The sequence below is a fragment of the Canis lupus genome, chromosome 6, assembly GCF_011100685.1.
Source record: "Canis lupus familiaris isolate Mischka breed German Shepherd chromosome 6, alternate assembly UU_Cfam_GSD_1.0, whole genome shotgun sequence".
In the NCBI taxonomy this organism is placed as follows: Eukaryota; Metazoa; Chordata; class Mammalia; order Carnivora; family Canidae; genus Canis; species Canis lupus.
This window is the reverse complement of record NC_049227.1, coordinates 1,320,718-1,345,273: the sequence shown is the minus strand read 5'-3', so window position 1 is coordinate 1,345,273 and position 24,556 is coordinate 1,320,718. Positions and strand designations below refer to the sequence as shown.

Here is a 24,556-nt window from a genome sequence, read left to right as displayed (position 1 = left end):
TGTGTCTCTGCCTCTCTCTCTCTCTCATGAATAAATAAAATCTTTAAAAAAAAATGGGCATAGGAACTGAATAGACATTTTCCCAAAGAAGACATCCAAATGGCCAACAGGTACATGAAAAGACGCTCAATGTCACTTATCATCAGGGAAATGTAAATCAAAACTACAATGAGATATTTGCTCACACATATTAGACTAGCTATCCTTAAGACAACAAAAGAAAACAAGTGTTAACAAGGATGTTTAAAAAAGGGAACCCATTTTGGGTTTGGGGAACTGTGAGTGGGAATGTAAATTGGTACAGTCACTATGGTGAGCAGTATGAAGGATTCTCAAAAAATAAAAAGTAGAACTAGCATATGATCCAGCAACTCCATTTCTGGGTATATATCCAAAGGAAATGAAAACAGGATATTCAAAATAGCCAATATATGGAAACATCCTAAGTGACTATCAACAGATAAATAGTCAACGAACATGTGGTGGAATATTACGTTGGAATATTACTCAGCCAAGAGAAAGAAGAAAATACTCCCATTTGAGACAAAGTGGATAACCATGGGCATCAAAGGCATTATTATAATAAGTGAGGTAAATCAAAGAAAGAAATACAAATATAGCTGACCCTTGGACAACATGGGTTTGAACTATGTGAGTCTACTTATATAGAGATTTTCAGTAAATATATACATACAGTACTATAAATCTATTTTCTCTTTCTTGATGTTTTCAGTAACATTTTATTTTCTCTAGTTTACTTTATTATTACTTTATTATAACATTTTATTTTCTCTAGTTTACTTTATTATTATTATTAGTTTACTTTATTATACATAGTATAATACATAGAATATTCAAAACATGTGTCAGGGGAGTCAAAAGTTAATATGCAGATTTACCACTGCACAGGGGGTTCGTGCCCTGAACCCCTATGATGTTTAACAGTCAACAGTATGATATCATTTATATGTGGAATTTACAGTAGTTGAAGTCACGGAAACAGAGTAGAATGGTGGTTACAAGGTGCCAGGGCGTTGGGGAGTTGGAGAGATATTGGTCAAAGGGTACGAACTTGCAATTATAAGATGAATAAAGTCCTGGAGATCTAATGCACAGCATTGTGATTATAGTTAACAATATTCTATATTTTATACCAAAGTTGCTAAGAGATTAAACGTTCTCACCATAAAAAAAGATAATTATTGGATGTGATGGAAATATTATATATCATATTGCATTATATAAATGTATCAAATGAACACACCTTAAACTTACAAAATGTCACATGTCAATGATCAATTTTTATCTCAACAAAAAAAGAAATGAGTAACAAGTATGGATATATGATTTATTATAAAAACTGACACTATAGAACAAGGTAGTAAAAGAAGATATTTTAAATAAACAGTGTTGGGTGAAATGGATGTCCATGTAGGGGGTTAAAAGCATCCACAATTTTAAAAAAATTTTAACAGATTATGGACTTAAATGTGAAAGAAAAACAACAAAATATTTAGAAAATAAGAATCTCTTCGTGATTTTCTTAAATGCTTTAAAACCACACTCAACAGAAAAGCAAGCATGATTAAGCTGGACTACATTAAATTGCAACTTCTCCTTGTCAAAAGATATGAAAAAGAAAGAGACAAGCTATAGAATGAGAAAATACATTTACTCATACCTATAATATGTAAATAACTTCTACAAACCAATAAGAAAAAAGATAAATGCAGAATGAATATTGACAAAAGCCATGAATGTCCCTGTATGGCTTTGAATAAGAATGCTTTTTCTGATTTAATGAGAGAACACTAACTTTGAAGAAAGTATCCTTCTCAAAACAGGGTATCCCAATGACCAATGAAGAGAAATTCAAATTAAATCTACAAGAAAATATTATTTCACAACCCACCACAAAAACTGACAAAAGAAACTGGTGGCAAGGAAGAAAAACAACTGATACACACTGCTGTTAGGAGTGCAAATTCATATATTACTTTAGAAATTATTTGGCATTAACTACTAAATGTGAATGCATGCATATCGAATGATCCAGGAATTCCATTCCTAGATATACAGCCAACATTAAAGAACAAATACATACACCAAAAGACACGTACAGGAATACTACTTGCAGGATGATTTGGGATAGCCAAAAACTGGAACAAATGACTATTCTTCAACAGTAAAATAGATGAACTGTAGCATATTTATATAATGAAATAGAAAAATGAATGGACTACAGCTATATACAACAAGGACAAATCTAATAACATAAAGCAAAATACAGCTGACCCTTGAGCAGCATGCATGTGAACTGCATACATCGACTTACTGAATTTCTTACAGTAAGTACTAGACATGTATTTTCTCTTTCTTACGACTTTAATAGCATTTGTCTTTCTCTTGCTTACTTTATTGTAAGAATACAGTACATACTACATATACAAAATAGGTGTTAGGTTTTTTTTTAAAGATTTTATTTATTTAATCATGAAAGACAGAGAGAGAGAGAGAGGCAGAGACACAGGCAGAGGGAGAAGCAGGCTCCATGCAGGGAGCCTGATGTGGGTCCCAGGTCTCCAGAATCACACCCCGGGCTGAAGGCGGCACCAAACCCCTGGGCTATCAGGGCTGCCCAAAATATGTGTTAATTAACTATGTTATGGGTAAGGCTTTTGGTCAACAGCAAGCTATTAGTAGCTCGTTTTGGGGGGGCAAAAATTATATAAAGATTTTCAACTGCACAAGGGGTCAGCACCCCAACCCCAGCATTGTTCAAGGGTCAGTTCTGTACCATATGATTCGATTTCTATAAAGCTCAAAACCAGAGTAAACTGTCTTACAATATTAGAAGTCAAATGGTGATTAGTTTTAGACAGAAGAGGGGCTTATGACCAGGAGGGAAGATGAATGGTATAAAAAGGTGACTCTGAAGGTGCTCTTAATATTGTATTTTTTAAGCTTGCTGCTGAATATAGAGGTGTGATCATTTTGTAGTAATTCACCAAGCTGTCCACTTAAGCTCTGTGCACTTTTCTGTACATATGATATACTCTAGTAATAAATCCTTTAAGAGATAAAATACATGCAAAATGCTGGGAAAAGTCATTCATTTTTTTAAAGCCCTTCTATGTTATATACATACGTATTCATGAATAAAGTGATATATTTATTTGACTTGAAATATTCCAATGCCTTCTCCACCCTCAAAACAGAAAAGAGACAGATGAAACAAGAAATGAAGAGTGCCAATAGTTGTCAAAGTGAAGATCATGGTCATAGAGGAATTCATTCTATTATTCTCTTTTTCCTGTGTTTTAAAAATCTATGGGATCCCTGGGTGGCGCAGTGGTTTGGTGCCTGCCTTTGGCCCAGGGCGGGATCCTGGAGACCCGGGATCGAATCCCATGTTGGGCTCCCTGTGTCGAGCCTGCTTCTCCCTCTGCCTGTGTCTCTGCCTCTCTCTCTCTCACTGTGTGCATATCATAAATAAATAAAAATTTAAAAAATCTATAATAAAAAGTTTAAAAATATATAACTGTGAGTTACACAGAATTCTGTTGTTTCTAATTAGGCAGTTTTCAGTGCTACATATTCTGGATGAGGTTATTATATCCCAGGACTACAGCTCTTAATTTCAACGATTTATCTTGACAGTTGCAATTCAAGACGAACTCGAGTTGAAGCTATGTCAAAACAAGATAAAATGGTCTCCTAAAATATGGTACTGAGTTACTAGTAATCAAAGAAATGCAAATTGAAGCAGTAATGAGGTACCATTTTGGGTTATCAAATTGGCAAAGATTTTTTTAAAATAGCAATATCCAAGTGCAGCCTAGAGTTTATCAAGATAGGCGTACTCACTCACTGATGGTAAAAGCAGAATTCAGTAAAAACATTTTGGAAAGTAACATGGCAACATGATTAAAGAACCTGAAAAATACTCAAATCTGTTGACCCAATAATTGCACTTCTAAAAATTTTGCCTTTGGAAATGATAAAAATTGTGGACAAATACTGATGAATAAGAATATTCATTCTGGCTTTATTTATAATAATGAGGTATTATTAACTCTCAAGAGCTTCAATCTCAAGAAAGCACAAGATAATTTATGACATAGCTATTTAACACTAAAGTTGATTATTTCAGAGCAGTGGATATGAATCCTAACATAGCTGAGAAACTCTCCTAACAAAAGGAAAGAGCTCAATGGAAATGTTATTTTCAGAATGGGGTAAGAAATGGGGAGGGGGATGTGTGTTTTGTACTTGTTCCTATTGAGAAGAACTGGTTTTAAGAGAATGTTTAATGATGAGGAGTAATTGTTATGTAATAATGTTGAATTTTTAAAAGGCTAAAAACAAAACTGTAATAAATGGTATTATTAATGACACAAATAAGGCTTGGAAGGAAATATAACAAAGGTTGTGGGATCAGAAAACATGTATACACACACATTTTTTAGTAGTATGAACTCTTGAGATGAGACTGAATCAGCTTAACAGTCTCTTGATATCCCTGATCTCAATTATCCATTATAGCAGATGGCTTCAACTAAATTCTCCTGCCCAGAGACCAGAAATTGAGTAAAGGATATAAAAAAGGATATTTGCCTTAGGTTCAGCAAAGCCTCAGAAGACCATGCATATAAACAAATATGACACAGAGTGTGCCTGGAGTTTGAAGAGTCATGTGCCTCTACAAGTTACTTACACAGCAAAAAATTTCTTTTTTTGAAATTTTTGAATGTCAAGAAGGGCTTGACATTCTCTTGGCAACATGGTTAATATGCAGGAAATGTTACCTATGTGAAGGAGTAGGAGGAAGGTATGTGATCCATGTATAGATGCAGAATAGACCACACACACACACACACATGCAACCACATATTATAATGCATATAACAGACATACGGGCAAAGGGGTTCGTCTCTTGAGGAGCCACAAGAAGAGAAAGAAGTGCAAATGCAAAGGACAAAGTAGGCTAAGAGCACTGGCAGCTGAATGAGACAAGGACAGATTATTAATAAATACCCAAAAGCAGGGGAAAAAAATTCCCATTAGAGGATTAAACAAAAAAAAGGCAGCAATATTTACACTTCAGAAAAGCCTAAGAGAAAAATTAATTAATTAATTAATTAATTAATTAATTAATTAATTTTTAAAAAGCCTAAGAGAAATATGGAGTAGTGTTTCTCCATCCTTTGGAGACTGGAAGAAAGTGGATGAGGTGACTCCAGTAGAATTTTAACAGGAGTTTTCACTGTCTGAAAAAATGACCTGTGCTCTGAGAACCACTAATACAGAAGTTTACAACATGGCAATACAAGGAAAAGGAATGAGAATAATAATTTTTTTAAAAGATGAATAAGGGAGGGCAGCCCGGGTGGCTCGGCGGTTTAGCGCCGCCTTCGGCCCAGGGCGTGGTACTGGAGACCAGGATCGAGTCCAGTGTCGGGCTCCCTGCATGGAGCCTGCTTCTGTCTCTGTCTCTGTCTCTTTCCTCTCTGTGTTTCTCAGGAATAAATAAATATTTTTTTAAAAAAAAAGATGAATCAGGGAGAGAAATATAAAGAATAAAGACAAAAATAAATGAAAGAATAAATGGTAAGTTTTCTAGAGGAAGAAGGAGATAAGCACAAAATCTTAGGGCCACTCTCTCTACTTTCCATGTGAGAGAACATCTATACTGAGAAGTCTAAAGCCACTGCCATAAGGGGAATGAGAGAGGTAGCCTATCTACAGAAGAGTAAATACAAGTCAGATAAACAATGTCATAAAACTCAATAAGGAAAAGATCATGTTACCGCCTACACCAGAGTGCATACACAGACTCCAATCACCAAAGCAACAACATCAATTCAGATGTCTGTGGATATTGACAAAAAAGTAAAATCTCTGGCAATGTTCCCACAGGCAAGGTCTATCCATCATCCTGAAGCAGACACAAGCAGAAACACCTGAATCCAAGTATACAGAAGATGATATGAGGAGGCTATCTCAATATAGCCACAGCACATCTCACAAAACTACTGAGAGAAAGTAAATCTGAAGGGAATACGGAAAAGTCAGAAAGCATACATCCCTAAATTCAATAAATCCTATGGATCTATTTCTCCAGAAATATTACTTGTAACAATTAATTAAGTCCCAAATGTTATATATTAAAGGCTCTCTTCCTGGGGAATTAACTGTCCAAAGGCAAACATTTTATAAATGTTCAGATTGTTTTAACCCACCAACTACCCTCCTTATGCCTAAACTTGGCGAGGGGGGGCGGGGGGAAGGAATGACTCATTAGAAGGTGACTAAGTCCATGAAGTAAGCCTATAAAATTTCCTCCCTGGAAAGCTTAACAGTGACAAGATGTGCCTGTGTATACAGTACTCTAGCTCATATCTGACTCATAAGAAAGTGAATCTGGAATAACAGCAAGATGAGCCTGAAAGAAGGGTAGATGGCATTTGCTATACAAATAACTAAAATGCCAAAAATTAAGCCTTTCATACAAAATCCTTACTTACCTAATTCACATTATTTACCAAATAGTATGTATAATGGACATATGGTCAAAAGGATACATCATCTGTTGAGCCATCCCATCCCCACTGCCTTATATATGAAATGAAAAATGAAAAGTAGATAAAGCTAGCTGAAAAAATATAACGAAACAGCCTTGTGACCAGTAATTGGACCTAGCAGCCTATTAAAGCACCCGTGTGAGCAAAAATAACCTCCTACTCAAGAAGAACCTGCAAACAATTTCAAAAGATGTGTGGAAATTTGACATTCTCCAAAGACAGCCAACCAGAGTTTACAATTAGAAAATAAATTCCAGGGCAGCCTGGGTGGCTCAGTGGTTTACCGCCACCTTCAGCCCAGGGCATGATCCTGGAGACCTGAGATCAAGTTCCACGTCAGGCTCCCTGCATGGAGCCTGCTTCTCCCTCTATCTGTGTCTTTGCCCCCCCTCTCTCTCTCTCTCTCTCTCTCTCTCTCTGTGTGTCTCTCATGAATAAAATATTTAAAAAAAGAAAAATTCCAGTAGAAGAATAATAAAGTGATAAAACAAGCAACTTTAAAATAAGTGATAAACAGAGGAGGATGTAACTTCATAAGGATGGCAACTTTCTCAAATTAAACTACAAATTCAATGCAATTTCAATCAGTAATCCCAAAGTTGTGTGTGTGTATGTGGTTGTGTGTATGAACACTGGCAAACTGGTTCTAAAATAAATATGAAAATGTATTAAGGTGCCAAGAATCAGCAAGACAATTTTGAAGAAAAACTATTTTGATGAAGGAGGAGGGGTCTTTGGTGCTATCAAGTCTTATAAAGCTATAGTAACCAGTGGCAATGTGACAAGAAAGAAAAATCGATATAACACGTGGAAAGCTTAGAAATATCCATGAATATATGAAAATGTGATTATAACAGGCAGCCATCACAAATCATGGGGCAGAGAATGAATTATTCAAACAATGGATGCTGCTTCAATCCCTTATCGACACACAGGAAAAGAATCCCTGTTTCATACCATACTTAAAATAAACAGCTAGATATGCACACACACACATGTATGTGTCTACTAGTGAGGAAGAGACATGAAAGAGATCTTTAGGGTATTACAGGTGGATCAATTTTATTTAAAGATTCATCAAGCTGTATTCTTAATTAGGACTTGTGTACTTTAGCGATACATGTTACACTTCAACAAAAAAGAAAATTAACGTTAAGATCAGAACGCACATAAAATGAAACAACTTTATTGTTTTATAAAGCTGAGTAATGATGGAATATTAATATCTGAAGTTGGTACAAAAGATGTGTAGAGATGACAAGACCATGGAATACAAACTTACAAGGCAAATTTGGCAATATCTATTTAAAACCTTTATAATTTCTTACCCCAGGAATTTCTCTTCTATAATTTATTCTAAGTAATCAGAAATACGAGCAAAGATGTACATAGGTTTTCACACTGGTATTTAATAGTAGATAGGTTAAAAAAAAAAACTAACAGCAAATCCACTTGATGAACAGGTATGCAGCAATTAAATGCAGTGTAATCGAATATTTATACAAAGGTCATGAATGACATAGTCCTAAGTGAAAAAAATCAATAACCTAAGCCTTCACTTTAGTAAAGTAGAGAATAATGAGCAATTTAAGCCTAGACCAAGTAGAAGAAAGAATAAAAGTTAGGGCAGAAATCAATGACAGTGAAAAAGGAAAACCAATAAAGAAAAACCAACAAAACCAAAACACAGTTCTCTGAAGAAAAAAAAAATCAATTAAAATTGATAAGCCTTTACTTAGGTTAGCCAAGAAAAAAAAGATAGAAAACATAACTTACCAAGATCAAAAATTATAGTGGGATCAGTAGTGATACTGATCCCATGGACAATAAAATAATAATAAAGGAATACCTCTATGCAAACAAATTTGGTAACATGGATGAAATGGACAAACTTCTTGAAGACCAAATGCACATAAGAGGAAATCATGATTAGGGCTATATATATTAAAGAAATTGAATGAATAATTAATAACCTTCCAAAACAGAAAGCAGCAAGCCCAGATGGATTCTGCCAAACATTTAAGACAGAAATGATATCAATCCACCATAATCTCTTCTAGAAAACAGAAGCAGAGGCACCACTTTTCATAGAATTCTGAGGCCAGCATTACCCTAATATCAAAACCAGATAAAGGCATTTAAAAAGAAAAATTGAGGTCAATATCTCTCATGAACATAAATTTAAAAAGAAAACATTACAAATTGAATCCAACAATGTATAAAATAATTATATACATGCTGACCACTTGAGATTTATTTCAGGTATCCAAGGCTGGTGTAGTATTCAAAACACTCAACATCACACAATAAATAACAGGCTAGGGTAGAAAAATCATGTGATCATATAAATTAATGCAGTGAAGTATTTGACAAAAGCCAACATTTATCATTCTATAATCTTCAGCAAACTAGAAATAAAGGGGAATTTCCTCCAAGCAATAAAGAATATCTACAAAGAACCCACAGCTAATAGAACACTTAATTATAAGAAATAGGACACTTTCCCCCTAAGACTGGGAGTAAGCCAAGATGCCCCCTCTCTTTTTACCCCTGGGAAAAAGAGAGATGCACTTTCATGGTAATGAGTTAGAATACACAAAGAACAGAGAAGTAGAAATTAACTCTCCTATTCAACAGGGTAACAGACCCAACTAGTACAATAAGACAAGAAAAAGAAATATAAGGTATATAAATTGGAAAGGAAGAAATAAAACTTTTTATTTGTAGATGACATGACGGTCTATGTAGAATATCTCAAAAAAACTATTGAGAACAGCAAGATCACAGTATAGAGGATTAATGTACAACTCAACTGCTTTCCTATATACCAGCCAGCAATGAACAACTAGAATTTGAAATTTTAAAAAAAATTTACAATAGCCCCAAAAATATGTGATATATATAAATCTACCAAAACTATATATAAGATCTATGTGTAGAAAACTATGAAAATCTGATTAAAGAAATCAAAGAAAATCTAAATAAAAGGAGAAATATTCTGTGTTCATGAACTAGAGGACTCAATATTGTTAAGATGTCACTTCTTCCCAACTTGATCTATAGATTCAACACAATTTCAACCATAATCTCAGCAAACTATTTCACAGATACTGACAAACTCAATGTAGGTTTAAATGGAACAATAAAAGACAACAACCTACACAATTCTAAAGAACAACAAAGCTGGAGAACTCACATGATCCATTTTCAATATTTACTGTAAAGCTATAGTAAATAAGATAGTATAACATTGGTGAAAAAAAGACACATAGATCCATCAGAATAGCTGAGAAATGAACCCAGACAAACAGAGTCAACTGATCTTTAGCAAAGAAACAAAGGCAATTCAATTGAGAAAATACAGTCTTTTCAACAAAATGGTGCTAGGATATTTGGACATCCACACTGAGTGAGAGAGTGAGAGAGTGAGTGAGGGAATAAATAAATAAATAAATAGATTTAGACACAAACTTTATACCTTTCACACAACCCCCCCCCCAAAACAAAACAAACAAAACCCTAAATATAGAATGCAAACCTATAAAACTTCTAGAAGAGGGGCACCTGGGTGGCTCAGTGGTTTAGTGTCTGCCTTTGGCTCAGGTCGTGATCCCAGGGTCCTGGGATCAAGTCCTGCATTGGGTTCACCACAGGAAGCCTGCTTATCCCTCTGCCTACTCTGCCTCTTTGTGTATGTGTTTCTCTTGAATAAATAAAATCTTTAAGAAAAAAAGACTAAAGGTCATAAATTACACAAATATTGCTTTGGTAGTTATGGGGAAAACCCAAGAAACATAAGATGCTAATCTCAACTATGGTAAGTGTAAATCAGGGAGTCAAAATGACCTCTCTGGTGAAGAGTAATTGCAGAACAGCCATCTTAACAGGAAGAGGAGAGACAAGGAGGAAAGCAGGCTTGAAAACACAGATGAGATGGGTTTTGCCCACCCAGATTCTCAGGAGCTAGGTATGTCTGGGAGGCACATTTAGTTAGGAAACTGAACTTAGAAGTGGGAACAGGTTTGAGAATGGGGTGTGGGGAGCACAAAAGGATGTGCTCGACCAAGATCACAAGAGACAAAGACTGAAGCTTGGGGACAGCCTGGATGACTCAGTGGTTTAGCGCTGCCTTCAGCCTAAGGCGTGATCCTGGAGACCCAGGATCAAGTCCCATGTCAGACTCCCTGCATGGAGCCTGCTTCTCCCTCGGTCTGTGTCTCTGTCTCTCTCTCTCTGTCGCTCATGAATGAATAAATAAATATTTTTTAAAAAAGACTTAAGCTTGGGAAATACGTCCAATAACAGGGGGCAAGGAGAAGCCTAAAGGGGGAGGAGGTGGCAAGGAACAATGAAGAAACTGAGAAGACTGAAATGCTCTAAGACACCCAGGGAGGAAAGAGTTTCAGGAAGCAAGTAGTGTCAAGTGAATCCCTATCAGGATTTCAGGAGGACCAAGAACGGCAGTTGCAGACATGGCAGGGAGCCACCAAGGCCCCTGCACCTGAATGGTGAGTCCAATCCAGAGGTCGCAAAGTTGTTCTGTGTTAGGCTTTGGGAACTAAATGGTCTCTGTGGCAACTACTCTGCTCTGCCATTCTAACAGGAAAGCAGCCACAGACAGTATGTAAACAAGCAGCATGGCTGTGTTCCAGTAAAACTTTATTACAAAAGCAGGAGCAAATCAGAGTTGAGCCCCGGGCTGTAGCTTCCCACCCTTCACACCAGTCTCTACTATGCTGGCTGGGAAATAACTGCTTTCAGATGCTACCTCTAGACACAGTAATCCTCCTTGATCACCAGTGCTTAGTCTATAAAATTCTACCACCTGTAGATTCATATTTTCCTTAACTGCGAACACTTAAATGAGAATATACAGTAATTTCTTTTTTTTTTTTAAAGATTTTATTTATTTATTCATGAAAGACACACACAGAGAGGCAGAGATACAGGCAGAGGGAGAAGCAGGCTCCTCTGACATGGGACTTGATCCCGGGTGTCCAGGATCAGGCCCTGGGCAGAAGGCGGCACTAAACCGCTGAGCCACCAGGGCTGCCCTGTACAGTATTTTCTGAATCACTACTAAGGGAGATGTTACCAAAAAAGAAAGACCTAGGTATTAGTAAGAGAAAAAAGGACAGAAAATAAAAAGTAGAGCAGTGGAGGTTTTTGGATGATAGGGACAAAAGAACAAAACAAATCCAGGCTTTAAAATATACTTTAGAACCTATTAGGAGACAGAAATTTCTAATTTCTATAGATTCTGGTGAGGTCTGGGATAAAGTTACCATAGGTGTCACATAGGAAGCTAACTCTGTGTTAAGGAGAACATTTTAAAATACGACAAACTAAATGGATTAGATAAAATTTATTCCCAGGCTTTTCATTTCAAGTACCCTATTCTCTGGGTTTCTTGAGCCACAGTGAAACCTGAAGTCAACAATTTAGCCATGGGTCAAACAGGAAGAAAAAAAGCAAAGGCTTTATTTACTATGCATAAACACAGAACAAAACAAATTTGCAATTATCATGTGGTTTACTGTAGGGGAGTCTGAAAATAGTAACGCAAGCCAAGAACAGAGAAGTAGAAATTAACTGAACAGTACCCATTACTAATTAAAGATTTATAAAATGTTATTAATATTCCCTATGAACACAGTATTTATAAGGGCTTTCACTGATTCACTATAATTCCCAACTTCAATCTAAATTTTGCTTTAAATGCTAAATTCTTCAAATGTGACTCTTTCTAATGGATTTTTTTTAGGATATAATCTTTACTTTCAGCAAAGAATTGATGTATTCAAAATGCAATTCCTCTAAGTGGAACCATCTAAAAAGACGGCAGGAGGTGGTTGGTATACTTCTCTACTCCATCCTTGTCCTCAGCCCCTGCATGCCAACATCCCCAGAAACTGGCAACCTGGAATTTCAAAATGATCACTGCCTTACCCCTGGGAAAAAGAGAGATGCACTTTCATGGTAATGAGTTAGAAATACACAAATGCACCCACAACTGAGGGATTCTCCAGGGTCATCAATGTCTACCAGGTATTTTCGAAGTACATAAAGTCAAAAGAGGATAATTTTCCATCCTGAGCCGGGCACAGGAGAACACAGAAATGCTCTTTATGCTAATGCAGAATGAGGTATCATGCAGTGAAAGTTCTTTTGTCCCTATCATCCAAAAACCTCCACTGCTCTACCTTTTATTTTTATTTTCTGCACCAGGTTGGTGTCTCCAGACATCTTGAGATGCAATGCCAGGCTCCCAAGCTGTCTCATCAGTAAGATTCTTAAAACTGGTGGAGATGAAGCTAATAAACTCTAACGGTTGCTCAAATTCTATTTATGTGGTTTGTAACATTTCTAGCTTGTTACAGGCAAAACACCTTTTTTCCCCACCGTGTGGCTGGATGAAGTGAAGGTGCAAATGACTGAATATGTATGGTATTTATTTTAATCCAATATCTCAGACTAGGAAGGAACTAATGGCATCATTTTTGTTACTGCTCTGAAGGTGGCAAATGAACTTCTGCCACATGTACTGGCTTCTTATGGACCACGTCACAGAAGCAGGTTATCTTCCCAGTGCCATAAATCAAACCGAACTCAGAGTCTCCACTATCTTCATTTCCCAAATGCACTAATAAAGGTCTTCAAATGTCAGTTTGATAAAATGCTTCCTTCTTTCTGGTTTCAATAAGCAGAAGAAATTAGCTTCTGACCATTCTTTTAATTTCCCTTTCCTCCTCTTTTCATAAATCAAACACAACGACTCTCATAAAAAGGTTCAACTCTAATCTCTGAAGTGGCAACACCTAAGCTAAAATTTTTCAAATGAGCCTTGAGGTGAATGGCTTTAAATTATTCCATTTGAAAGAAATTAGAAAGGATGAAGTCTACAAAGTGGCAGGAAAGAATGGCCTCTTAGTGATGGAGGGCTGATGGCTCCCAGATACCCATTTGTGGCAATGCATCTCAATCATTTCTAAGCCCAAATCACTTTTGATTAACAAGTAAATATTCCCTTAATACACTCTGAAAATCCAAAGTAAATATCAGTAAAAACAAATTGAATGTGACGGTAATTTTTTCAAATACTTCTTGGGTGCCCTTGCTATGTCCCTCCCCAACCATTTGTCAGGTGAAAAATCCATGACTTATGCACACTAGGACAAATAATTCTACCTCTTAAATAAGCATTGTTAAGTGACCTTAATGTCAATGTGATAACCAGGACTATCACTAATTTTTTTGAAAAAAATTTTACTAAAAACAATGTGCTGATGAGTATGATGAATATTATTTGTCTTAACACATACATTACAATAATGCAAGAATCCTAAGGCACCAATGAAACCATTAATCTAGAAATTTGAAATAAAACCTACCTCTATTTGGGATATATAAAGATCAAGTATCTCTACATCTTCCCCTCTACCTACATGTTCTTCTTCAGGCCTCTTCCACTTCAAATCAAGCAAGAAACACACTTCACCCCAAATGAATCCCAAAACTTTGTCTCCCTTCTCCTCCCAAGATACCAATTTTTTCTATCCTCACAAACATTATACAACCTGCCTTCCATCTCCACCAAACCACTGAGATTACTTTGGTAATGGTCATCAAAAATCTTCCATATGTAAACATCAGGGGCTTTTCAAAACTCCAAATTAATTGACTTCTTTTATCTTGAATATTTTCTTCCTCTCAATAAACTTATTTTGCTGTCATGTGTCTAACATTTATATTTCATACTTAGTCCACAGATGCAGATTGCTAGTCATCTGCTAATACTCTCCCCCTCTTCCTTATCAAGCAGAATGCCTGAACTATTTAGGGACAATAGTACACTCAGCTAAAAGATGATACTTCCCAGCCTCCCTTAGCAGGATGTGCTAAGGGACCAAATTCTGGCCAATAAGATGTAAATGGAAGAGTTCTACAAATCATCTTAAAAAGAAGATGTGCCCTTCTTGTATCTGTCCTTATACTGCCTGCTCAAAATGAAGGCTGGAATGCCAATATGATGACTGGTGCTCTAGCAAGCATTTTGGACCATGAAGTAATAAACTTCAGCATGGAAGTCCTATGCTGAATGTCAGAGGAGAAAGCCAAGAACCTGGGTCTCTGATGATACTACTACTACTACCACATTCATAACATTCCAACCCCATGTGGGAAAATTTTTCCCATACAAAGCTATTATGTGACACCAGCTGGGTGTCCTACAATTTATCTCAATTCTGACCCTATCTACCTGGAGACAAAGCCAGATCCCAAAGGTTAAGGGCTCAGTCCCACAAAACTGTCCCCCCTCAGATGTCAATTGCAAGTCCAAGTGCTTCTGATCAGCTATAAAATGGTAATTCCCAAAACCTCCTTAGGTTTGATTAATTTGCTACAGCAGCTCACAGAACTCAAGATAACAGTTTACTTACTGTATGCCAGCTTATTATGAAAGGATATGATAAAGGATACAGATGAACATCTAGGTAGAAGAGATGTGCAGCACAAAGTGTGTGAGAAGCGGCAAGGAGCTTCTATATCCTCTCTAGCCATGTACTCTCCCAGCACCTCCATGTGTTGAGTAACCCAGAAGCTCCCTGAACCCTGGAGTTCTTGCAAGCTTCCTCACATAGGCATGAGAGATCACGGACTCCATATTCAGCCCTCCTTCCTTCTGAAGAGAAGGACATATGGGGCTGAAGATTCCAAGCTTGGTCTTTCTGGTGACCAGCCCCCATCCAGAAGCCACTGAAAGGCAACCTCATTAGAAAAAGACACTGATATATATCACCAGGAAATTCCAAGGGATTTTGGAGCTGTGTCAGGCCCTGGGGTCAAAAATCAAATACTAGAACAAAAGATGCTCCAATACTCTTACCACTTAGGAAATTACAAAGGTTCTAGGAGCTCTGTGCCAGGACCCAGGAACAGAGACCAACATACATATTTTCTCCTAATTCATAGATACCATATTAAGTGTTTGGTTCACCTATTTTGAGGCTTCTGTTGACATTAGAAAAAAAAGCATTTCTAACTTGATAACCACTCGCTCTTTGCAGATCTCTTATACGTAGCTACTCTGAATCCCGAGGGATACAATGACCTTTGGTTCAATTCTGGATACTGATACAGTATTTGAATTCACACTATTTTACAAACATTTTTAATTATAGTCCTGATTTCCTTTTACCTAATAAAAATTGAAAGTTACTCTTTTGTATCACCAAATAGTTGGGCTTTGTTTTTTTGTTTTTTGTTTTTTTTTTTAATTTGTTTTTTTTATTTATGATAGTCACACAGAGAGGGGGGGGGGGGGGCAGAGGGAGAAGCAGGCTCCATGCACCAGGAGCCTGACGTGGGATTCGATCCTGGGTGTCCAGGATCGCGCCCTGGGCCAAAGGCAGACGCTAAACCGCTGCGCCACCCAGGGATCCCTGGGCTTTGTTTTTTTTAAACTTTTCTTGGTCCTGCCACATTGTGTTCAGTGGCCTACTAATGGTATATCTTTATTTCATCTCCACCACCACAGAACAGGGATCTTATGTTCTTTATTCACTGATTCTCAGTGGCTAGAAAAATCGTGACTAAATATTAAGCATTTAATAATATCTGTTGAATGAATGAGCGAATGAATGCAGTTTTTGCAGTCTTTTAAAAATTGGTTTACGGTCTAGTATAATAAATTTTATGCACACATAAGAGGGGATCATTATAAAAATCAAAATGAAATAAATGAAATAAAAATACAAAGGAAAATTGATAAATATTAGAGTAAGGCAATCCATCATTACCAGTAAATAATAGAGCAACATTATATCATAGGACTAAAAAACATCAATATTGCAAAGGAGATAAGAAGTTATACATGCATTATGATTATTATTATTTACCCCAAAACTCAAATTTATGCCTAAGTAAGAACTACAAAGATCAATTTAAAATATAGTGGGCAGCAGAAAGATGAAAGACATCTAGAAAAGTGGCTATAGGACAAACCAAGAAACAGATTCTTAACTATACAGAACTGATGGTTACCAGAGGGGACACGGTGGGGAGAGGGGTGAAATACGTGATGGGGATTAAGGAGTGCACTCCTCATGATGACCACTGGCTGTTGTACTTAAGAGTGCTGAATCACTAGATTATACACCTGAAATTAATGTAACAACTGTATCTTAACTGGAATTTAAGTAAAACCTTAAAAAAATAAAAGAGGCCATAGAAAACACACTCAATACACCTCAAGAACCGTCATACCATGGGGGTGCCTGGGTGGTTCAGTCAGTTAAGTGTCTGCCTTTAGCTCAGGTCATGATCCTGGTGTCCTGGGATCCAGCCCTACGTCAGGCTCCATGCTCAGCACAGAGTCCACTTGTCCCTTTCCCTCTGCCTCTCCCCACGCTGATGCTACTCTCTCTCCTGCTCACTCTTCCCCTCCCTCTCAAATAATAAATGAAAAAAAAAATTTTTTAATCGTATCATTGGTTAATTAAATATCAGGAAACAATAGTAATACAAGCATCTCCCAGCTAATAGCAGTAATCTGTTCCTGAATCTTATCACAATAAAAATGCAAAATGAAGCATATTTCCCATTATTTTAAGTGAGAAAAATTAAAATGCTACACATCAACTCAAAACCTTCAGACTTCAGGAGCAAGATGGCGGAAGAGTAGGGTCTCCAAATCACCTGTCTCCACCAAACCACCTAGAAAACCTTCAAATTATCCTGAAAATCTATGAATTCGGCCTGAGATTTAAAGAGAGACCAGCTGGAATGCTACAGTGAGAAGAGTTCGCGCTTCTATCAAGGTAGGAGGACGGGAAAAAGAAATAAAGGAACAAAGGCCTCCAAGGGGGAGGGGCCCCGCGAGGAGCCGGGCTGAGGCCGGGGCGAGTGTCCCCAGGACAGGAGAGCCCCGTCCCGGAGGAGCAGGAGCTGCACCGACCTTCCCGGGCGGAAAGGGGCTCGCGGGGAGTTGGAGCAGGACCCAGGAGGGCGGGGATGCCCTCGGGCTCCAGGGACACTGACAGACACCTGCGCCCCAGGAGAGTGCGCCGAGCTCCCTAAGGGCTGCAGCACGCACGGGGGACCCGGAGGGACCCGGAGCAGCTGGAGGGGCTCGGGCGGCGGCTCCGCGGAGGGGGCTGCGCGGCCCCGGGAGCAGCTCGGAGGGGCTCGGGCAGAGGAAGAGGCTCCGTGCGGAGGGGGCTGCGCGGTTCCAGGAGCAGCTCGGAGGGGCTCGGGCGGCGGCTCCACGGAGGGGGCTGCGCGGCCCGGGAGCGCGAATCCACCAGCGCAGGCTCCGGAGCACAGGGCGCCGGGACACAGCCCAGGATCCCGCCTCCCCCGGGACAGGCAGAGGCCGGGAGGGCCCAGGACAGCAAGGACGCTCCTGCCCCAGCTGAGCACATCAGCGGCCCCGCCCCGGAGCCTCCAGGCCCTGCAGACCGAGAGCTCCGGAGTTCCTGCCGGAGCTGAATCCAGGTTCCAGAGCTGCCCCGCCACTGGGGCTGTTCCTCCTGCGGCCTCACGGGGTAAACAACCCCCACCGAGCCCCGCACCAGGCAGGGGCACAGCAGCTCCCCCAACTGCTAACACCTGAAAATCAGCACAACAGGCCCCTCCCCCAGAACACCAGCTAGACTGACAACTTCCAGGAGAAGCCAAGGGACTTAAAGAACACAGAATCAGAAGATACTCCCCGGTGGTTCTTTTTTTGTTTGTTTGTTTTTGTTTTTGTTTTTGTTTTTGTTTTGTTTTGCTTTTTGATTTGTTTCCTTCCCCCACCCCCTTTTTTTCTCCTTTCTTTTTCTTTCTCTTTTTCTTTTTTTTTTTTTCTCATTTTTTTTTTCTTTTTCTTCCCTTTTTTTTTCTTTTTTTTTCTCTTTCTCTTTTCTTTCCTTCTTTCTCTCCTCTCTTTTTCTCTTTTTCCCAATACAACTTGCTTTTGGCCACTCTGCACTGAGCAAAATGACTAGAAGGAAAACCTCACCTCAAAAGAAAGAATCAGAAACAGTCCTCTCTCCCACAGAGTTACAAAATCTGGATTACAATTCAATGTCAGAAAGCCAATTCAGAAGCACTATTATACAGCTACTGGTGGCTCTAGAAAAAAGTATAAAGGACTCAAGAGACTTCATGACTGCAGAATTTAGAGCTAATCAGGCAGAAATTAAAAATCAATTGAATGAGATGCAATCCAAACTAGAAGTCCTAACGACGAGGGTTAACGAGGTGGAAGAACGAGTGAGTGACCTAGAAGACAAGTTGATAGCAAAGAGAGAAACTGAGGAAAAAAGAGACAAACAATTAAAAGACCATGAAGATAGATTAAGGGAAATAAACGACAGCCTGAGGAAGAAAAACCTACGTTTAATTGGGGTTCCCGAGGGCGCCGAAAGGGACAGAGGGCCAGAATATGTATTTGAACAAATTCTAGCTGAAAACTTTCCTAATCTGGGAAGGGAAACAGGCATTCAGATCCAGGAAATAGAGAGATCCCCCCCTAAAATCAATAAAAACCGTTCAACACCTCGACATTTAATTGTGAAGCTTGCAAATTCCAAAGATAAGGAGAAGATCCTTAAAGCAGCAAGAGACAAGAAATCCCTGACTTTTATGGGGAGGAGTATTAGGGTAACAGCAGACCTCTCCACAGAGACCTGGCAGGCCAGAAAGGGCTGGCAGGATATATTCAGGGTCCTAAATGAGAAGAACATGCAGCCAAGAATACTTTATCCAGCAAGGCTCTCATTCAAAATGGAAGGAGAGATAAAGAGCTTCCAAGACAGGCAGCAACTAAAAGAATATGTGACCTCCAAACCAGCTCTGCAAGAAATTTTAAGGGGGCCTCTTAAAATTCCCCTTTAAGAAGAAGTTCAGTGGAACAGTCCACAAAAACAAAGACTGAATAGATATCATGATGACACTAAACTCATATCTCTCAATAGTAACTCTGAATGTGAACGGGCTTAATGACCCCATCAAAAGGCGCAGGGTTTCAGACTGGATAAAAAAGCAGGACCCATCTATTTGCTGTCTACAAGAGACTCATTTTAGACAGAAGGACACCTACAGCCTGAAAATAAAAGGTTGGAGAACCATTTACCATTCGAATGGTCCTCAAAAGAAAGCAGGGGTAGCCATCCTTATATCAGATAAACTAAAATTTACCCCAAAGACTGTAGTGAGAGATGAAGAGGGACACTATATCATACTTAAAGGATCTATTCAACAAGAGGACTTAACAATCCTCAATATATATGCCCCGAATGTGGGAACTGCCAAATATATAAATCAATTATTAAGCAAAGTGAAGAAATACTTAGATAATAATACACTTATACTTGGTGACTTCAATCTAGCTCTTTCTATACTCGATAGGTCTTCTAAGCAAAACATCTCCAAAGAAACGAGAGCTTTAAATGATACACTGGACCAGATGGATTTCACAGATATCTACAGAACTTTACATCCAAACTCAACTGAATACACATTCTTCTCAAGCGCACATGGAACTTTCTCCAGAATAGACCACATATTGGGTCACAAATCGGGTCTGAACCGATACCAAAAGATTGGGATTGTCCCCTGCATATTCTCGGACCATAATGCCTTGAAATTAGAACTAAATCACAACAAGAAGTTTGGAAGGACCTCAAACACATGGAGGTTAAGGACCATCCTGCTAAAAGATAAAAGGGTCAACCAGGAAATTAAGGAAGAATTAAAAAGATTCATGGAAACTAATGAGAATGAAGATACAACTGTTCAAAATCTTTGGGATGCAGCAAAAGCAGTCCTAAGGGGGAAATACATCGCAATACAAGCATCCATTCAAAAACTGGAAAGAACTCAAATACAAAAGCTAACCTTACACATAAAGGAGCTAGAGAAAAAACAGCAAATAGATCCTACACCCAAGAGAAGAAGGGAGTTAATAAAGATTCGAGCAGAACTCAACGAAATCGAGACCAGAAGAACTGTGGAACAGATCAACAGAACCAGGAGTTGGTTCTTTGAAAGAATTAATAAGATAGATAAACCATTAGCCAGCCTTATTAAAAAGAAGAGAGAGAAGACTCAAATTAATAAAATCATGAATGAGAAAGGAGAGATCACTACCAACACCAAGGAAATACAAACGATTTTAAAAACATATTATGAACAGCTATACGCCAATAAATTAGGCAATCTAGAAGAAATGGACGCATTCCTGGAAAGCCACAAACTACCAAAACTGGAACAGGAAGAAATAGAAAACCTGAACAGGCCAATAACCAGGGAGGAAATTGAAGCAGTCATCAAAAACCTCCCAAGACACAAGAGTCCAGGGCCAGATGGCTTCCCAGGAGAATTTTATCAAACGTTTAAAGAAGAAATCATACCTATTCTCCTAAAGCTGTTTGGAAAGATAGAAAGAGATGGAGTACTTCCAAATTCGTTCTATGAAGCCAGCATCACCTTAATTCCAAAGCCAGACAAAGACCCCGCCAAAAAGGAGAATTACAGACCAATATCCCTGATGAACATGGATGCAAAAATTCTCAACAAGATACTGGCCAATAGGATCCAACAGTACATTAAGAAAATTATTCACCATGACCAAGTAGGATTTATCCCTGGGACACAAGGCTGGTTCAACACCCGTAAAACAATCAATGTGATTCATCATATCAGCAAGAGAAAAACCAAGAACCATATGATCCTCTCATTGGATGCAGAGAAAGCATTTGACAAAATACAGCATCCATTCCTGATCAAAACTCTTCAGAGTGTAGGGATAGAGGGAACATTCCTCGACATCTTAAAAGCCATCTATGAAAAGCCCACAGCAAATATCATTCTCAATGGGGAAGCACTGGGAGCCTTTCCCCTAAGATCAGGAACAAGACAGGGATGTCCACTCTCACCACTGCTATTCAACATAGTACTGGAAGTCCTAGCCTCAGCAATCAGACAACAAAAAGACATTAAAGGCATTCAAATTGGCAAAGAAGAAGTCAAACTCTCTCTCTTCGCCGATGACATGATACTCTACATAGAAAACCCAAAAGTCTCCACCCCAAGATTGCTAGAACTTATACAGCAATTCGGTAGCGTGGCAGGATACAAAATCAATGCCCAGAAGTCAGTGGCATTTCTATACACTAACAATGAGACTGAAGAAAGAGAAATTAAGGAGTCAATCCCATTTACAATTGCACCCAAAAGCATAAGATACCTAGGAATAAACCTCACCAAAGATGTAAAGGATCTATACCCTCAAAACTATAGAACACTTCTGAAAGAAATTGAGGAAGACACAAAGAGATGGAAAAATATTCCATGCTCATGGATTGGCAGAATTAATATTGTGAAAATGTCAATGTTACCCAGGGCAATATACACGTTTAATGCAATCCCTATCAAAATACCATGGACTTTCTTCAGAGAGTTAGAACAAATTATTTTAAGATTTGTGTGGAATCAGAAAAGACCCCGAATAGCCAGGGGAATTTTAAAAAAGAAAACCATATCTGGGGGCATCACAATGCCAGATTTCAGGTTGTACTACAAAGCTGTGGTCATCAAGACAGTGTGGTACTGGCACAAAAACAGACACATAGATCAGTGGAACAGAATAGAGAATCCAGAAGTGGACCCTGAACTTTATGGGCAACTAATATTCGATAAAGGAGGAAAGACTATCCATTGGAAGAAAGACAGTCTCTTCAATAAATGGTGCTGGGAAAATTGGACATCCACATGCAGAAGAATGAAACTAGACCACTCTCTTGCACCATACACAAAGATAAACTCAAAATGGATGAAAGATCTAAATGTGAGACAAGATTCCATCAAAATCCTAGAGAAGAACACAGGCAACACCCTTTTTGAACTCGGCCATAGTAACTTCTTGCAAGATACATCCACGAAGGCAAAAGAAACAAAAGCAAAAATGAACTATTGGGACTTCATCAAGATAAGAAGCTTTTGCACAGCAAAGGATACAGTCAACAAAACTCAAAGACAACCTACAGAATGGGAGAAGATATTTGCAAATGACATATCAGATAAAGGGCTAGTTTCCAAGATCTATAAAGAACTTATTAAACTCAACACCAAAGAAACAAACAATCCAATCATGAAGTGGGCAAAAGACATGAACAGAAATCTCACAGAGGAAGACATAGACATGGCCAACATGCATATGAGAAAATGCTCTGCATCACTTGCCATCAGGGAAATACAAATCAAAACTACAATGAGATACCACTTCACACCAGTGAGAATGGGGAAAATTAACAAGGCAGGAAACAACAAATGTTGGAGAGGATGCGGAGAAAAGGGAACCCTCCTGCACTGTTGGTGGGAATGTGAACTGGTGCAGCCACTCTGGAAAACTGTGTGGAGGTTCCTCAAACAGTTAAAAATATACCTGCCCTACGACCCAGCAATTGCACTGTTGGGGATTTACCCCAAAGATACAAATGCAATGAAACGCCGGGACACCTGCACCCCGATGTTTCTAGCAGCAATGGCCACTATAGCCAAACTGTGGAAGGAGCCTCGGTGTCCAACGAAAGATGAATGGATAAAGAAGATGTGGTTTATGTATACAATGGAATATTACTCAGCTATTAGAAATGACAAATACCCACCATTTGCTTCAACGTGGATGGAACTGGAGGGTATTATGCTGAGTGAAGTAAGTCAGTCGGAGAAGGACAAACATTATATGTTCTCATTCATTTGGGGAATATAAATAATAGTGAAAGGGAATATAAGGGAAGGGAGAAGAAATGTGTGGGAAATATCAGAAAGGGAGACAGAACGTAAAGACTGCTAACTCTGGGAAACGAACTAGGGGTGGTAGAAGGGGAGGAGGGCGGGGGGTGGGAGTGAATGGGTGACGGGCACTGGGTATTATTCTGTATGTTAGTAAATTGAACACCAATAAAAAAAAAAAAAAGAAAAAAAAAAAAAAAAAACCTTCAGACTTCTTAAAATGAAACTAAAACAAGGTAAAATGCCTTGATAACTATTGTATCAGTCTGTTATAATGTTTAAACACTACTTCCTGACTTAAGTAAAAACAAAGCAGGTTAACAGCAACTGTGTGCAGTAAAGCAAAGTGGCCTCCCACAATGGCGGCACCCTCCAGAAGCCAATCCCCCTCAGCAACCATTTGGTGAGTTGTTCAAATCACCTACTCCTGACTCTGATGATCTACCTACTTATCTGGAATGTCATTCAGGACTTTCCTTGCATTATCATTTTGTTTTAAAAGCTGCATTATGTTTTGAAAAAATATAAATTTTGCCCTTGTAAATATCAGTTAAAAAACTGTAGTGAAAGACTCCCATGCTCTATGAAGTCTGGGTATTAAAAACAAAAAGGTGTTGTACTGAGAAACTCATACCCTGCAGGGAGACTATCTGTATGGTGTGCCTATATTTGAAAAGGTATCTCTTGTGCTCACTTCAGCAGCACATATACTAAAATTGGAAGAAGATCGGCATGGCCCCTGTGCAAGGACGACATGCAAATTTGTGAAGCATTCCGTATTTTTTTTTTTAAATGTCTCTTCCCATATCCTTCGGATAATCTGATGATATGAATTGAAGGTCAAAGGGTAGATAAAATTCTATTAACTTGTGGCTAGCCAGATCTTTAAAACCATTTATTATTTTTTGAGCTGCAGTGTGTCACTACTATTCACCATCATTCAAGCCACAATCTACTCAGCGCTGACCTTAATATACATCAGGCTTCATGTAAAAAAGACACTTTCTCAGATGGAAAACAGCTTTGGCCCTGAAAGTCCTCTGTCCAAAACAGATACTACTCTGTGTGTTTGGTTATTTAGACCATCAAGTTCTAGAAATTTCTACTGAATAAATTATCTACTGCCACATTAATGACCTATATAAATTATAGCAAACTTCAAAGATAAAATATAAATTGTTCTAATGTTA

The 24,556-nt window shown here is 38.4% G+C and overlaps 1 protein-coding gene and 1 pseudogene across 5 annotated transcripts in view; one reads left to right on the top strand and one right to left on the bottom strand.

Annotated features, from left to right (window-relative positions):
• Positions 1–24,556, bottom strand: part of LOC479708 (S-adenosyl-L-methionine-dependent tRNA 4-demethylwyosine synthase TYW1) — a 245,697-nt gene that overhangs the window by 77,769 nt on the left and 143,372 nt on the right. The gene's annotated exons all lie outside the window — the stretch shown is intronic.
• On the top strand, positions 24,053–24,150 carry LOC119872394 (annotated as a pseudogene).